At 38.4% G+C, this 15796-nt stretch overlaps 1 protein-coding gene across 7 annotated transcripts in view; it reads left to right on the top strand.

The window, feature by feature from the left end:
- Window positions 1–15796, top strand: part of Epsti1 (epithelial stromal interaction 1) — a 97246-nt gene that overhangs the window by 35426 nt on the left and 46024 nt on the right. The window lies entirely within an intron of this gene.

The raw sequence follows: 15796 nt of genomic DNA, 5'->3' as shown, positions 1-15796 counted from the left end.
AATTTGAATCAGGGCAAGGTGAAGGATGAAAGATTCTTGGAATTTTCAAATATTGGGGGTTGTGCTGTCCAGCCTCCGTTCTTTCATGATCTTCTAGCTTTTTGAGTTTGTGTTTCACTAAACACTAAAGATCAGTCGCCCTTTTTCTGTAAAGAAGAAAAAAAGTTTTGCCCTCAGCCACCTCCCACACTATCAGTGGAGTTGAATTCAATTACATGCACATTTCACTCTTGCTCTTTCTTCTGCTTATCGTGAAAGCCCCAGTTAACCAGGAAGAAGAGAAGCTGGCTAAAAATGAGAAGTATCTCAAATTGATTTTTAAAGGCTATTGAGAAACACAAGAAGAGGTATATATGTGTGAGGTTTTTTTTCTTTTAAGAGCATTGTGTTTTGAATTACTTTTGAAATTAAAAGGCCAATAGCTCATGAAATGAATGACCATTACATAGCTACCAATATGAAAGGGACTTCTTAGAATAGGTGGAGCCTCCCTGTAACAAGTCTTTATCACAATTTCTTAGAACCAGTTCATGGTGGGGAAAAAAAAATCTAGGAAAGCTGTTAGAATTTTAACAGCACAAAGATTTCACAAGACCAACTAGACTATCTGCCCTCCACCCCCAAGTTAGATTCTCCTGAAGCTGTCAAATGAAAGAACACAAAATAGAAACCCAAATAAGAAATCCTTTCAAACGAGTCAATACCCTGCTAGTTTCAGCATGCTGTGATGTGTGGTTCAAACAGCAGACCAGGAACGGTGTGTTTTTCCTGTAGAGAAGGCAACCATGGACTTGAGTAGACTGTAAATCCAAGTTGCTGGAGAAAAAGCACATGATGGCCACCTGGGGCACCACCAGGAGAATCTTAATGTGCTCTTTCTTCACACCTTGTTCCTGACTCCGTTCATTTGCTTCTGATTATTTTTAGTGTTGTCAATTATTTAGCTAACAGGCAGAAAACTAGGCTTTTATTGACATTCAAAGGGACTCTCCTGAGTGTAATAATGAAGGCAGTTTATTGAATGCCTGTGAGGTTGCTTTCTAATTGTACACATTAATCTGCCCATGCAAGCTGGCTGAAAATACACAAGCAGATTGCACATGCAGATGGAGCACACAGGATGGTTTTTATGAAAAGACCTCTGGAATGTACTTCTGTAGCACTGTCTTTTCCTTAAAAATCGAATGACTGTGACTATTTCAATTGGCGGCTGAGAGCGGACCAGATTAATGATGCATTAAGTCTGCCACTCCGACTGGGGACAGATTTGATATCACAATTCAGAATTAGTTCTAAGATTCTTGAGCCTGAAAGCAGAAGGTAGGAAGGGGCGTTTAACCTTGGTACAGTTTTCACCATGATTTTTCATTTCTGTACCTATTTACCACTTAGAAAAATTCAAAAGTGATGTTTTTTCAGGATGGTGTTCCCTATTAGTCAATATTATTGGTAGATGCAAAAAATCTGAGGTAACAGTTGATACACTTCTTCTTTTTTTTTAAATCAAAGAGAAGATGTGACCCAGGTTATTTAAAATATTGGGTAAAATAAATCCCAGCATTTAAATTTTTAAATAGCAATTTGCTTGTAGGGGTGTGGTCATCTTTCTGATTGTGTGCTTTTGGATTCATGTTAGATGTGTTTGGATTTTGAGTGATGGGGCTCCGGTAGGATGTAAGATGGTATAGATGCAATTTACATACAAGTGTTAGGGAAAATGGTATTCTTTTAAGAATTTTCTGGAGGAATCAGGTTTGACTGTTTTAAGCATTTAAAATTGTAGTTCGTATCTAATAACCTTTTAACATAATAGATTCTACATTTATCTAAGTTAAAAGTACAAAGTATTTGGCTCTTTTAAATCCAAGTAATAAAAAGCTGCTACATAACTGAGAATATGCAGAATGTCAAGCTCAGCAGTAGTCATATAGACTTTTTTTTTCCATTTAATTTTCAGATCAACCCCATTAGAGATGTATCATCCCTATGTTACAGGGGGAGGTTTGGGTAATCAGATATTTCCAAAGTCAGAGATAGTAAGTGATGCAGTCAAGTCAGGTCTTGAGATTTGGGGAACTAGGGAAAATAGATAATTTAGGGGTGTGTTATATTTTGAAGGTCAGTAACCAAGCGTAAGTTGGGGGTGAGGAGCACTGTCTCACCTGTGGTGAGAACTACTAGAGAGGGTAGGTCAACTCAGAGAGAAAGATTGGCCAAAGTTGACTTCTGTTTTTTCCCACCAAAATCTAAATTTTGTGTACATTAAGCAAAAAGAGAGGCTGAGGAAATAAGTCTATTTCCTCTTCATTCATTACATAGAAATGTGGTCCTCTGCCCAGTCTCAACCCTGGGTTAGTATCATTATTAATCTTCCTGGAGGATGGATGGGCTTTCATAACTTCTCTTAGGTATACTCTTCTCCCGAGTACAGTTTCCAGCATTGTTTCTGGGAGACAAGGGACTCAGTTCTTAAAACCTTAGTTGGGAAAACTCTTGGAATCAAGCCCATTTCTAAACAGGAACTTCATAATCCTGAACTGCCAAGCCCCACCCCCCTCCAGCTCAGCCCATTGAATGTAATGTTGGGACGTTTTCTGTCATCAGAACCATCTATCTCTTTTACTTTCACTTGAATAATTGTGTGCTTAGTTCCTCAGAGGCACATCTTCATCTATTTTAGTTTCTTAGAGCGGAGAATCCAGACAGGTCTGCTGAATATGCACACTTTGGCCCCAAGTTTGCTTTCTAATATGCTCACAAAACTTCTAATGCCCTTCGTGGGAACTTCTGAAAGACACTTAAGAGCTAAATCAATCCCTTATCCATATGGTAAGCTTAAATCCAACCTTGACTTTCATAATTTAAGCAAGGTGAATAGAAAGTCATCCTATTCATAACTTTGTAGCTTATGCTAATGAAGCAAACTTATAGATATAAAAATCCCATATCTATTTTGTTCAGAATGAGACTGAACAGCTTATGAGAAATTTGGTCCAAGTAAATCCCTAACTATTGAATGTTAAATAAGGTTGCCTGTTAAGATATCAAAATTTCCACCCACTATCAATTCTTCTTGCAGATATTCTAATGTTAATATTAACTCATGTCATTCCCACTGGCACCACCCTTGTGTTGGCAATTGTCACATGCCACTTGGAATTGTGGTCTTTGTCTCTGTGTTCCCTGGTCAGCCCCTGGACTACTGTGATGGCTGCTACCTTTGCCATCAGTCTCTTCTCTTCATCACCTCATGTTTTTATTCAGGTTCAATCCTCTAAAACACAGTTTGGTCATGTCACTCCCCTGTTCCAAAATATTTGATTATTTACTATTCCTGTTGCCTCTGAAATAAATTCCTGGGCCACACTTTGGGGAAACATGGAGCACCTTAGGAAGAGGTCAGAGGGGATTTAAAGGCTATGGGATCTGGGTCAGGTGGCTTGGGGGAGGGTTTAAGGAAGCAGAGCTTTGCCCTTGGTTGGATGTTATCTGCAAATACGGTCGTTATATGGTTATATATCTTAAAATCAATCTTTATTTAAAAGGTGGGAATACTGAAGTGAGACTTCTGCTGTCATTGATAAAGCAGCAGTAGTCACTCCCCAGTAGCCAGCATTTGGGGCTATTTGGTCACCATTGTGGTTTGCAGAGGTTTGTATGCTTTTCCACGTTCAGACATGTTATAGAGTGGTCTTTCTTTTGTCATAATTCATCAGTCACATAGTGACCTCTTCTGAGGTTGATGTCATGTGTCATTGCTCACTTTTAATAAGAGCCGTGAGTGCCAGATCAGTTCTCATCTTTCTCAGCATGTAATTATAACTGATAAGAGATGAAAGTTGACCAGTATCTTATTTGTACAATATTTTCTTCTAATTATCTTGTCATTGGAACTTAGTACCATTGAAGGGAGTTCCCTCTTGGAAGGGCAGGGGATCTGGGGCTAGATTGTCTGGGTTCAGACATTAATTTTTTTCCTTATTAGTTGAAGAACTTTTTTAAACCTCTTGGAGCCTTTTTCCTCATGTGTAGCATGGTGTGGGGAGTTGTAGCTGTAATTCCTAAGACAGACTGATACAGTTCACATAAGAGACTGAGCATAGCACTCAGAGAGAGATGCTGAACCTAGTAAACTCCCAGGACAGTAAAGGAAGAAGTAAAGAGAAGAGGTGACTTTGGCCTTTGCCCCAAAGCATATGCTTCCAGAATCTCTTTTTGAGACAGGAGATTCACTAAGGCAGCCCTGGGGCCAGAAAGTGCTCCTGGTAAACTATCACACCTGGGTGCGTGTATGGTCGCACAGCCAACTTTATTGCTCCTATGTGGGTCTATAAGCCTTATTGGAAAAAAAAAGTTAACAGAGAACAAACTGTAGCCAAACAGATATCCCAAGATTTAGGAAGACATGAGATGCCAGAACTATTTTGAACAAAAAAGATAGTGACATATATAAAAAAAAATGTGATTAGTTTTCCTTCTTTAAAATAAGAATCAACAGGGTCATGTTAAAATCACAGAGGATGTTGGGACTAGAAGAGGCGCAAATAAGAGAGAGGGTTATGAACTACATTCATTAACTAATTCTCAATAGTATTCTTCCTTTGTTGTATGAAGAAAGCTTGTAAATTCTAAATATTAATAGAGAAATAATTATATTGTAATATGTTTAATTATATGTTAACTATATGTAATAATAGGATATATTACATAAAACATGAGAAAAATAACAAGCAAATTTGATCATTATAACAAAAGACATGAAGTGAAATTTTTATAATAAAATATAAGAAGAAAGCAAAACATTAAATTCAACAAATTAACACAATTAAGGTATGTAAGCTTGATTTCCTTACTAAAAGATAAGCTCTTACACTGCATTAAAAACAAGCATATAAGTATGGTATCACAAAACATTTATAAAATGAGAATTAAAAACAAAGGCATGGAAAATATATATATATAAGTGCTAATAAAATAGAGCAGATATAGCAATATTAATACAAGGTAAATTTAATTCAAGGTGAAAAGCATTCAGTAAGATAAAGGATATTTTATTAAGATAAAATGCATAATTCAAAAGACAATGTGAATCATAAGTCTTTATCAACATAGATTTGAAATATATAGGACAAAAATTAGACAAAAACTGTCAAGTCTCCAGTGTACACTATGGATTTGCCATTTTTTTTTTAATTTGGTTAATTCTCAATAGAAATGAACTGATCAAGTGAACCAAAAAAATGACATAAGGATTAAAGGAACTGAAAAATAATGACTATGCATGATTATATAGACATAGCTATGAAATATTGTACCCAGGATATGAAAAAAATATACTTCATACCAACTTAATTACCACAATAGTGGCCATGATCAAAGCCTCAAATACTGTCAGTAAATTCCCCTAAATCCACCTGAATTATAGAAAGTCACAGTCCCTGAGAAAAATGAAATAAAATTAGAAATTAAGCAATAAGACATTTTAAAGTCTATCAACTTAAACGATTTAGATACCCATTTAAAAGACTAGTGGGGAAAAAAATTGAAACCAAAATTTAAATTACTTTGATATAAAAGAATAAAACCTTTAAAGCTGTGGTAGGTATAACAAAGCATTTTTGCCATTATAATCAATATTTAAATAGGTTCAATGAATGCTACAGTCTATAAGTAGATCCATTATTATTTGGGAATTTAGCATTTAGGACTTTTCAACGGAATGTTAACAGGATGGACAATTTGGCAAATTGTGTTGAATCAACATAATTAGAATGTGATGAGGAATGATCTTATAATTTTAGGATAGCAACTCCTTTGTAAGCAATACACAAATCTCAGAAAATGGACTTAAGTACATGAAATATTTTTAGATTTATGATGGAAGACACAGAGAAAAGAAATTTACCAGTAAATGATAATCGAAGAGAAAATTTTTGCCTGAGACATAATGAATAATGACTCAATTTCACAAAGAACTCTTTACCAAATGGTAAGAAAAAGACAAATCTAGAAAAATTGGCAAAATACTTGAACAAGAAGTTAAAAGGGCACAAATATGAATCGATGAAAATATTCAGAGGAACATAAATGCAATTTATTACAAAGGCAAGAAATCAATGTATTGAGACTACCTAGCATAAGGAAAGGTGCTTTTATTTATTAATTGAATAATGAGCACTCAGTGTGTCTTAGGCACTACTGTAGGTTCTGAGTATATAATATGAATAGAACAAATGTGGCTCCAGGACCAAATATGGAAATTCAGATGTTAAGGTGACAAAGAACTATGTTGGACAACAGATTAGAATAATTCTAATAGGAACATAGTGGTAAAGGTAGGATAAAAAGATTAAGAATCAATAGATTGAAGGGGGAAAATATCTTTAGTATGAGAGGAAAGACCTGATTTATAGATAAAATAGCAAGAAATAAAATGACAAGAAGAACCCAGCTATGCTGAGAATCAAGGAAGAAAGTTCTTGACTCAAGGATCAGCATGTAGTATTTCAATAATCTGAAAGGATGCTGGTGTATTTGGGTTAATGAGAATAAAGGAGAAGAAATCATGAGGTTGACAAGAGGGGAAGCAGCCAGACAGATGAGGCGCGTCACGCAGGCTGTTGCATAGAGTCTGGATTTTATTCCAGTCACAGAGGAGAAGCATAAGAAGCTTCTTATTTTATTTTTTCATTTTGAGGAAGTGACTACTCTGATTGCTGTGTTGAGAATAGATTTGAGGAAGCAAGAGTAGAAATGGAAAGACTATTGAAGATGTTACTGACATGGTCCAGTTAAAGGTTGATTTGGGTGATGTCAAGTCAGAGAAAAAAATATACATATTGTATGGAAAAATCAATAGAACATGTTGGTTTGAGGGATGAGGAAGGAGGAAGAAATAAGGATGGTTCCCAGCTGACTTGATCTACTGAATGTATAGTGATGCCAAGCACCAAGATGGGAACTGTTAGGAGAGGACCAAAGTTTGGGTAGAAAAGTATCAAAAGTTTAATTTTATTTTTTATTTATTAATTTGTTAAATTATTTTTTTTCTCAAAAGTTTAACTTTAAATGTGATAAATTGGAGATACCTGAGAGATAACAAATGGGAAATTGTACATAAAAATTTGGTCTTTGCAAGCAAGTATGTGTGTGAGATAAAAATTTAGAAATTATTAGCATGTAAATAGATAAAATCATTTAAATTGTAGATTTGAGGAGTAGCCCAGGATTAAATATGGAGGAATTCTATCTTTTAGAATTTAAGTGGAGGTGAAAGAACATTGAGAGGCAGGGTAAGTCAACAAGTGTGATGTCCCAGAAATCAAGACAGAAAGGTTGAATGAGAAGAAGCCCAGTGGAGATGGCTAAAGGAAGTCATCTGTGATCCTGACAGGATTGATTTGGGTATGATGGGGGGATGCAGCCTGATTGGATTGGACTTGAGAATAAATAGAGATTTGGAAATAGTGATGGCATTTATCAGCTCTTGAGTTATTTGAGAAGGAGAGCAATGAAATGAGGCATAACAGGATAAAGTTGAGGGATCAAGGGAGAGTCATGTTTGTGTAAAGACAGAAAAAAATCCAATACATCAGAGGAGAGACTGGATGATAAGGGTATGACAGAAGAAATAAAGTCCTTGAGAAGGCATATATGGATAGGTTCCTCAACATGTATAACCAGTGGATTCATCAAATAAAAAAGATTATTTCTAGTATAATTGAGGAAGTACTTAAAATTTTTTCTTCCTGTTCTGGGGATTGAACCCAGGGCTTCATTCAGAGCAATATACTTCTCCAGCCTAAAATGATTTGTTTAAAGGAGAAAAGATGCAGATATATGGAATTGAAGATTTGGTGTTGGGGAAGTTGAATGTTATGGTTTAGATGTGGTGTCCCCCCAAACTCACATGTGAGACAATGCAAGAAGGTTTGGAGGAGAAATTATTGGGTCATAGCCTTAACCTAATCAGTGAATCAATCCTTGATGGGATTATCTGAGTGGTGGCTGGAGGCAGGTGGGGTGTGGCTGGAGGAAGTGGTTAATTGGGGGTGTGGCCATGGGGTATATATTTTGTATGGGGATAGTGGAATCTTTCTCTGCTTCTCATCATTATGGGAGCTATTTCTCTCTGCCACACTCTTCTGCCATGATGTCCTGCCTCACCTTGAGCCTTGAGGAATGGAACCGTGCTTCTATGGACTGGGACTTCTGAAATTGTGAGCCCTCTAATAAACTTTTCCTTCCCTAAAATTGTTCTGGTTGGATCTTTTATTCACAGAGGCAAAATATCTGACGAAAACAATGAAGGAGTTTTTCTGTTCTTAAAAAAAGTATGAAGAGATTTTTCATGTGAGAGCAATGTGTGAGGGAAAACAGATAAAATGTGGAAGAAGATTAATGAATGAAATTGAGTAGAATTATTGAATAAAACTAAAATTCATTAATTTCCTGTGAAGCTAGTCTACCCCATCACTCTGTCCTGCTTAATGCTTTCTATCTCCAAAACACCTGTTATATTTGCCCAAGTTTGATTCACCTGCTCTAGTACAGACACAGAAAAGGCAGATTTTATCTGAATCTGATATATCTTTTTTCAGACAAACATGAAGGAAAGAGAGAGGAGGAAGAAAGTTAAAGGTATTTGTAAGTGAAGATTTTTTTTTTTTTAATGGACTATAGTATCTAAGCTGTACAGGAAGTAAAGATAGATCAGAGCTAATGGTGAGAAAGAGGTGAAAGCAATGGTTTGGAAATTCCAAAGAAATTGGAAAATTGTTGTATGAAAGCGTTTGAAAGAACATGGAGTGATAGTTGTATACAAGAGTGGGATCTTTCATCTGGTAGTTTAGAGAGTGTGCATTTATCAATGGCAGTGATGTCTAGGGTATGACCCTAGGAGTGTAGCTGAAGTCAAATGGTAAAAAGTTACTGAGATGAGAAGTCAAAAAATAGGTCCAGTGATGATGAGAGGTTGGGAAAGTATACAGGACACCTATGTTGATGAAAACAGTCAACATAGGGAGGAAGTCCAAAGTCTTGAACAAATGAGAGCTGGTTGACCAGAAGGCTGAATGGTGACAATGGAAAGAGGATGATGTAATCTGATATCAAGAGCTCTACAGAAATGGACATTTTTGCAAATGGTGGAGGAGAAGTAATGCTCTGGAAATAGTGTAGGAAGTAAAGAAGATGCCTGCTACATCCTTCAGGCACTAAGGAATATGCACGTGAGAAATAAAATGCCTCCATTTAGGTGGCTCAGAAAGAAGTACTTTCTCAGGAGAGAGTCAGGTTTTAGGTAATGCAGAAAAGTTTTATGCAGATATTTTTTTAAAAAAATAAGTAATGTGAATTTAGAGAAAAGATACAAAAATAGTATACTTTTCAGTAAAACCTTCATCTGACTATTGTTAGTCTCTCATGCAATCATAGCATAATTATCAAAACCAGGAAATTAACATTGGTACAATACTATTAACATTGGTACAATACTATTAACTTGTAGACATTATTGACATTTCATCAGTTTCCCTCCAGTGCCCACTTTCAATTTTAGGATCTAATTTAAGACCACATAAAACATCTACTTATCATTATTCCTTAATTCCCTCCTATCTGTTAGTAACTCATTTTTTCTTTTTCTTTTCATAAACTTAACATTTTCAGTAGGTACTGGTAGTCACTTACAATATCCCCCAATTTTTATTTGCCTAATATTTTCTCATGATTAGATTGAGGTTCTTTTAATAAAAATACCACAGAAATGATGCCATATATTCTCAGCAAATCATATAAGAGAGTACATGACATCACCAGTGAGCATTTGGTTATTGTGGTCATTTGGTAAAGGGGCTGTTTCCCCCCCTTTATAACTGGTATATCTCTTGGGAAAGATATTTTAAAATTATGCTAATATTCTGTTATCCTCCAACTTTTGCCCACTGATTTCAGCATCCGTAAGTGGATCTTACCTTGATGTGTGCCTAATAGTGATATTGTATTAGAGGGAGACTTTTTGACATGAGATTAAAGATATAAAGGAGGAGTTCCGGCTCCCGGAACTGAGCCCGCGGGGGCTGCTTCGTGGAGCCTACTCTTATCAGAGCATACACCGAGCACGGAGCGGCCGAGTTCCGGCTCCCGGAACTGCCCTGGCCCAGGGCTAGGAGCCCGTGGAAACTGCTTCTCGGTCCGGGTCCTGCTGAGGGCCGGTCAGGACTCACCCGTTGCTTTGGTTGCCTGGCAAGGGGAACGAAATGCTGCCATTCGCATAGGATACCAACATGGCAGAGATCTGACGTCATCAGAAAGCGGCGGAGGAGAGAACTTCATCAATACCAGCGGCGACAGAAACAGTTGGTCTCCTGGTAGGGGGGGTGAGGCACAGACACCCGAGTCTCCTCGATTTGTCGTCGAGCCAGAGGGGAGGAGCTGGGCCACCGCCAGCGCCCGGAGCAGGCCCAGCGGCTCGCCAGCGTGGTGACCGCGTGACCCCAATTGGAGAGGGGGCGGAGCGGAGCCGCCACCCGCGCCCGCAAGGTGGGCAGACCCGTGACCCAGTGGTACACGGGCGTGGTAGGAGGGGCAGGGCAGAGCCGCCACCCGCGCTTGCAAGGTAAACAGACCTGTGACAGACTGGCGGGTCAGGCCCAGTGGCCTGCCAGCGTGGTACACACGTCACCCCAACTGGAGTAGGGGCAGAGCAGATCCTTCGCCCATGCCCGGATCAGGCCCTGCCGGTGTGGTGGTCACGTGAACCCAATTGGAGTGGGGGCGGAGCGGAACTGCCACCTGTGCCCGCAGGGTGAGCAGACCTGTGACCAACCTGCAGATTAGGCCCAGGGGTCCGCAGGTGTGGTAGGAGGGGCAGGGCAGATCCGCCGCCCGGGCCTGCAAGGTAGGCAGACCTGCGACAGACCGGCGGATCAGGCCCAGGAGCCTGCCGGCGTGGTACACACACCACCCTAATTGGAGTAGGGACAGAGCAGAGTCGCCGCCCGTGCCAGGAATAGGCCCAGCGACCTGCAGGCGGGGTAGCCACGACACCCCAATTGGAGTAGGGGCAGAGCAGAGCCACCACCCGTGCCCGAAAGGTGGGCAGATCTGCGACCGACCAGCGGGACAGGCCCAGTGGCCTGCCGGTACGACAGACACGTCACCCCATTTGGAATAGGGGCAGAGTAGAGCCGCTGCCCGCGCCTGCAGGGTAGGCAAACCTGCAACCGACTGGAGGATCAGGCCCGGTGGCCTGCCGGCATGGTACACTCGTCACCCCAATTGGAGTAGGGGCAGAACAGAGCCGCCGCCAGGGCCCAGAACAGGCCCAGTGACCTGCCGGCGTGGTAGTCACGACACCCCAATTGGAATAAGGAGATAGCAGAGCCGCCGCCCGCGCCTACAGGAAAGATACGCAAGCAGTATGAAAAGACAAGGAAAGAAAGGACCACAAGCAATGCAGGTCAACGCAACTTTAGAAGAGGTAACAGCTGCAGCAGATGGAATGTCAGATAAAGAATTCAGGATATACATGCTTCAGATGATCTGGAGTATCAAGGAAGACATTAGACAGCAAAATCAGATAAAGAAAGATCACTTCGACAATGAATTATGCAAACAAATCCAGGAAGCAAAGGATCAACTATACAGGGAGATAGAGGTTATAAAAAACAAACAAACAGAAATCCTAGAAATGCAGGAAGCAATAAACCAACTTAAAAACTCAATGGAGAATACTACCAGCAGAGTAGAACACTTAGAAGATAGAACATCAGACAATGAAGACAAAGTATTTCAACTTGAAAAGAACATAGACAGCTCAGCAAGACTGTTAAGAAACCATGAGCAGAACATCCAAGAAATATGGGATAACATTAAGAGACCAAACTTAAGAGTCATTGGGATACAGGAAGGTACAGAGCTCCAAACCAAAGGAATGAGCAGTCTATTCAATGAAATAATATGAGAAAACTTCCCAGACTTGAAGAATGAGACAGAATCCCAAATCCTAGAAGCCTACAGGACGCCGAATGTGCAAAATCATAAGAGATCCACACCTAGACACATTATAATGAAGATGCCCAACATACAGAATAAGGAGAGAATTTTAAAAGCTACAAGAGAAAGGAAGCAGATTACATTTAGGGGTAAGCCAATCAGGATAACAGCTGACCTTTCAACACAGACTCTGAAAGCTAGAAGATCCTGGAATAACATATTTCAAACAATGAAAGAAAATGGGTTCCAACCAAGAATTGTGTATCCAGCGAGATTAAGCTTCAGGATGGAAGATGAAATTAAAACCTTCCACGATAAACAAAAGTTTAAAGAATTCGCAGCTAGAAAACCATCTCTTCAAAACATCCTCGGCAAAACATTACAGGAAGAGGAAATGGAAAATAACAATGAAAACCAACAGTGGGAGGTAGGACAGTAAAGGGGGGGAAAATAATCAAAGAGGAAAACAAACCATGTTTAGTAACAGAAATAAACAAATATGGCTGGAAGAACAACCCATATCTCAATAATAACCCTAAATGTTAATGGCTTAAACTCACCAATTAAGAGACACAGGCTAGTAGAATGGATCACAAAACAAGACCCAACAATATGCTGCCTACAGGAGACGCATTTGATAGGAAAAGACATACATAGGCTGAAGGTGAAAGGTTGGGAAAAATCATATCACTCATATGGACTTCGGAAACAAGCAGGAGTGTCCATACTCATATCAAATAAAATAGATTTCAAGCCAAAGTTAATCAAAAGGGATAAATAGGGACACTACATACTGCTTAAGGGAACCATACACCAACAAGACATAACAATCATAAATATTTATGCCCCAAACAATGGTGCAGCTATGTTCGTCAAACAAACTCTTCTCAAGTTCAAGAGTCTAATAGACCACCATACCATAATCATGGGAGACTTCAACACACCTCTCTCGCCACTGGACAGATCTTCCAAACAAAAGTTGAATAAGGAAACTATAGAACTCAATAACACAATTAATAACCTAGACTTAATCGATATATATAGAATATACCACCCAACATCAAGCAGTTACACTTTTTTCTCAGCAGCACATGGATCCTTCTCAAAAATAGATCATATATTATGTCACAGGGAAACTCTTAGACAATATAAAGGAGTAGAGATAATACCATGCATCCTATCTGATCATAATGGAATGAAACTGAAAATCAACGATAAAAGAAGGAAGGAAAAAGCATACATCACTTGGAGAATGAACAATAGGTTACTGAATGATCAATGGGTTATAGAAGACATCAAGGAGGAAATTAAAAAATTCTTAGAGATAAATGAAAACACAGACACAACATATCGGAATCTATGGGACACATTGAAAGCAGTTCTAAGAGGAAAATTCATTGCTTGGAGTTCATTCCTTAAAAAAAGAAAAAACCAACAAATAAATGATCTCATACTTCATCTCAAAATCCTTGAAAAAGAAGAGCAAAACAACAGCTAAAGAAGTAGAAGGCAAGAAATAATTAAAATCAGAGCTGAAATTAATGAAATCGAAACAAAAGAAACAATTGAAAAAATTGACAAAACTAAAAGTTGGTTCTTTGAAAAAATAAACAAAATCGACAGACCCTTAGCCATGCTAGCGAAGAGAAGAAGAGAGAGAACTCAAATTACTAGCATATGGGACGAAAAAGGCAATATCACAACAGACACTTCAGAAATACAGAAGATAATCAAAAACTATTTTGAATCCTTATACTCCAATAAATTAGAAGATAGTGAAGGCATCGATAAATTTCTTAAGTCATATGATCTGCCCAGATTGAGTCAGGAGGATATAGACAACCTAAACAGACCAATATCAATTGAGGAAATAGAAGAAACCATCAAAAGACTACCAACTAAGAAAAGCCCAGGGTATACAGCAGAATTTTACAAAACCTTTAAAGAAGAACTAATACCAATACTTTTCAAGCTACTTTAGGAAATAGAAAAAGAGGGAGAACTTCCAAATTCATTCTACGAGGCCAACATCACCCTGATACCTAAACCAGACAAAGACACTTCAAAGAAAGAAAATTACAGACCAATATCTCTAATGAACCTAGATGCAAAAATCCTCAATAAAATTCTGGTGAATCGGATACAAAAACATATCAAAAAAATTGTGCACCATGATCAAGTAGGATTCATCCCTGGGATGCAAGGCTGGTTCAATATACGGAAATCAATAAATGTTATTCACCACATCAATAGACTTAAAAATAAGAACCATATGATCATCATTATAGATGCGGAAAAAGCATTCGACAAAGTACAGCATCCCTTTATGTTCAAAACTCTAGAAAAACTAGGGATAACAGGAACATATCTCAATATTGTAAAAGCAATCTATGCTAAGCCTCAGGCTAACATCATTCTGAATGGAGAAAAACTGAAGGCATTCCCTCTAAAATCTGGAAGAAGACAGGGATGCCCTCTCTCTCCACTTCTGTTCAACATAGTTCTCAAAACACTGGCCAGAGCAATTAGACGAAAGAAATTAAAGGCATAAAAATAGGAAAAGAAGAACTTAAATTATCACTATTTGCAGATGATATGATTCTATACCTAGCAGACCCAAAAGACTCTACAAAGAAACTATTAGAGCTAATAAATGAATTCAGCAAAGTGGCAGGATATAAAATCAACACGCATAAATCAAAGGCATTCCTGTATATCAGCGACAAATCCTCTGAAATGGAAATGAGGACAACCACTCCATTCACAATATCTTCAAAAAAAATAAAATACTTGGGAATCAACCTAACAAAAGAGGTGAAAGGCTTATACAATGAAAACTACAGAACCCTAAAGAGAGAAATAGAAGAAGATCTTAGAAGATGGAAAAATATACCCTGTTCATGGATAGGCAGAACTAACATCATCAAAATGGCGATATTACCAAAAGTTCTCTATAGGTTTAATGCAATGCCAATCAAAATCCCAACGGCATTTCTTGTAGAAATAGAGAAAGCAATCATGAAATTCATATGGAAAAATAAAAGACCCAGAATAGCAAAAACAATGCTAAGCAGGAAGTGTGAATCAGGCGGTATAGCGATACCAGACTTCAAACTATACTACAGAGCAATAGTAACAAAAACAGCATGGTACTGGTACCAAAACAGGCAGGTGGACCAATGGTACAGAATAGAGGACACAGAAACCAATCCACAAAACTACAACTATCTTATATTTGATAAATGGGCTAAAAGCATGCAATGGAGGAAGGATAGCATCTTCAACAAATGGTGCTGGGAAAACTGGAAATCCATATGCAACAAAATGAAACTGAATCCCTTTCTCTCGCCATGCACAAAAGTGAATTCAAAATGGATCAAGGAGCTTGATATCAAATCAGAGACGCGCCGTCTGATAGAAGAAAAAGTTGGCTACGATCTACATACGGTGGGGTCGGGCTCCAGATTCCTCAATAGGACACCCATAGCACAAAAGTTAATAACTAGAATCAACAAATGGGACTTACTCAAACTAAAAAGTTTTTTCTCAGCAAAAGAAACAATAAGAGAGGTAAATAGGGAGCCTACATCCTGGGAACAAATCTTTACTCCTCACACTTCAGATAGAGCCCTAATATCCAGAGTATACAAAGAACTCAAAAAATTAGACAATAATAGAACAAACAACCCAATCAACAAATGGGCCAAGGACCTGAACAGACACTTCTCAGAGGAGGACATACAGTCAATCAACAAGTACATGAAAAAATGCTCACCATCTCTAGCTGTCAGAGAAATGC

The sequence above is a fragment of the Marmota flaviventris genome, chromosome 4, assembly GCF_047511675.1.
Source record: "Marmota flaviventris isolate mMarFla1 chromosome 4, mMarFla1.hap1, whole genome shotgun sequence".
NCBI lineage: Eukaryota > Metazoa > Chordata > Mammalia > Rodentia > Sciuridae > Marmota > Marmota flaviventris.
This window is presented reverse-complemented; position numbering and strand designations above follow the sequence as displayed.